We start from the raw sequence: 2,771 nt of genomic DNA on the forward strand, positions 1-2,771 counted from the left end.
TAAAGACTAGTGACTCATCTATCTTCTTTGTATAAATGCCTATTCAAATCCTTTGCCATTTTTAACAAGGTCATTTATTTTTTTGTTGTTGTTACAAGAATTCTTTAGGTATTCTTGATACAAGTTTCTTACCTATCATCTGCAAAGTTTCTCCCCTTCTATAGTTTCACTTATTAATGGTGTTCTATGAAACACAAATGTTTTCTTATTTTGATGAAATATAGTTTATCTACTTTTTCTTTGGTTGCTTGTGCTTTTGATCTCATATTTAAGAAATCATTGCCTAACCCACATCCGCAAAGATTTACTATGTTGGCGTTCCCACCATGGTTCAGTGGTTAGCAAACCCAACTAGTATCTACGAAGACGTGAGTTTGATCCCTAGCCTTGCTCAGTGGGTTAAAGATCCAGTGTTGCCGTGAGCTGTGGTGTAGGTTGCAGACCTGACTCAGATCCCACAACGTGGGATCTACACGCTGTGGTGTAGGCAGGCAGCTATAGCTCCCATTCAATCCCTAGTCTTGGAACCTCCATATGCCGTGGGTGTGGCCCTAAAAAGACAAAAAAACAAATTTTAAAAAATGTACTGTTTTCTAGTTAAGTTTTTGCTCTTACATTTAGGTGTTAGATCCATTTCGAGTTAATTTTGTGTTGTGAGGCAGTGGATTGTAACTTCAACATGTGTTTATTTCTCAGGACAGAGGATTGGCCCCCATGGCTCAAGTTGAGAGCTGTGGGAAGGCCCCAGTAAGCATCTGCTGCCAGATGAGGCCATAGAGCTGGGTGGCATCCTGGTCTCACAGAGCCTTGTGTCCTGCATTAAGAGTTAAGGACTACCTTTAGCACAATGGGAGAGATGGGATCAGATCTACACTGTGCACTGAAGAAGGCTCTGGCTGCAGTGTGTAGGATGGGGCAAGAGTGGAGACTTGTTAGAGATTTTTGCAATAATTCAGAGGAGATGATGATTAATTAGGGTAGTGGCAAGAAGCATGAAAAGAAGTGAGAAAATGCAAGAGAATATTCAAGGAGTAAGAATGAACAGGAGATAAGACTGAATGACAAAAAGAATTCAAAACAAGGTATGAATAAAGTCACTGGTTTTATTGAGCAGCTCAAACTAGTTCTGAAGGCAACTTTTAAAGAGGCGTTCCAAACAGCTTTTGAGCAATTACAGCCTCCCACAAAGGCTGTAATAGTACATGTTAATGTACACGTAATTCTTTGTTAAAAGTCAGGCTCACTAAATAAAGGCATTCACCTTTCATATTCTTCTTTGCAAGTAATAAAACAGTATAAGCTTTTCCATACTGCTGCACAACTAAGTCCAATTTTGTGAGGTCTGCTTATTTACTGATTCTGCTCTATAAAAATGGGAGGTCTCAAGGTACCAGAGTTTATTCATAGCCAAAAATAACAAAAAGATCTCTTATTCTCCTGAAATAGGAAATTTTGTTTTCTTAGTCAAAATAAGAAACAATTTTAAAAGTTCTTTTTAAAAATTGAGAATTTTGATGAAATTCATTTATTTCAGTAGAATAAAACTATAAGCAGCATGAAAATGTAAAGTGCTACATAAAAGCCCCACAACACATAAAATTTGAAAGGTTTCATTGGCTTAAACAGTGACAAGGTGAAACAGACATGTATTTTTTCAAGCATGCTATTTAACTTCCTTGATATGTAGTCATGTGCTATGTTGGTCAAAGAAAAAGCCATGAGTTAACTAAATCTGAGCACTAGGGGAAGGAATCCCAAGCTTTCTCCTACCAGATTACGCACCCAGGTTTGGCCTGATGTTGCAAATAAAGGTTAAAGTGGGGCTTTAAAAAGGAGTTTCCTCAAGAGGCCACTCAGATGGGGTGTGACTAAGAATGGCCCCAAAGACCAATTTTGTTCATTAACTCTTCAACAGGGGCCCAACAGCCAAGGGTCTTTAGGAGCAATGTGAGCCAAAAGGGAAGGAGCAAGATAGGCCACTTTCAGTTCTCTTGTGGCACAGTGGGTTAAGGATCCAGCATTGTAACTACAGCAGCTTGGGTTGCTGCCATGGCTCTGGTTCAATTCCTGGCCCAGAAACTTCCACAAACTATGGGTGTGGCCAAAAAAAAGGATATGCCTCTCTCTTTTTTTTTTTTTTTTTGCTTTTTAGGGCCACGCCTGCGGCATATAGAGGTTCCCAGGCTAGGTCTAATGAGAGCTGTAGCTGCCGGCCACAACCACAGCAAATCCAAACCGAAGATATGCCACTTTCAGATATATGTATCGAGTGCTAAAACAACCCCAACACAAATAAGATGGCCTAGCAGCTGATGGATGAGGGAAGACAAGGCAACTCAGACAGAGGTGGCTCTGGACACTGCAACATCTTGGCTAAATCAGTTTGAAGGTACAGGTACGCCCCACAGAAACATGCAACAAGATCACACAGATTGACAGGCTGGCTCAGTGTGACCAAGACGAAATAAAGGGAAGATTGTTCCTAGCACACGATTAATCTCAGCATAGGTTACAAGCATGAAGATTTCCTTCTTCTCGGATGATAACATTCCCTGGTCTTCTCAGGTGAGTCAGGGTAGGAGACCACTGACCACTGACCCACCATTTCTGATATGTTACATTCCAAACCAAGACTTCATGGTATTTCCCTATGGCAATAAAGTTATAAAATGGTAACCTGTAATTTTCCTGACATATGAGGTCTTCATAAAGTCCTTAGGCTTTTTAGACTTTACCAACTTCAGCTGTAGATATAACAGAAACAATCTGTA

This window comes from Phacochoerus africanus, chromosome 2 (genome assembly GCF_016906955.1).
Source record: "Phacochoerus africanus isolate WHEZ1 chromosome 2, ROS_Pafr_v1, whole genome shotgun sequence".
Classification (NCBI taxonomy): Eukaryota; Metazoa; Chordata; class Mammalia; order Artiodactyla; family Suidae; genus Phacochoerus; species Phacochoerus africanus.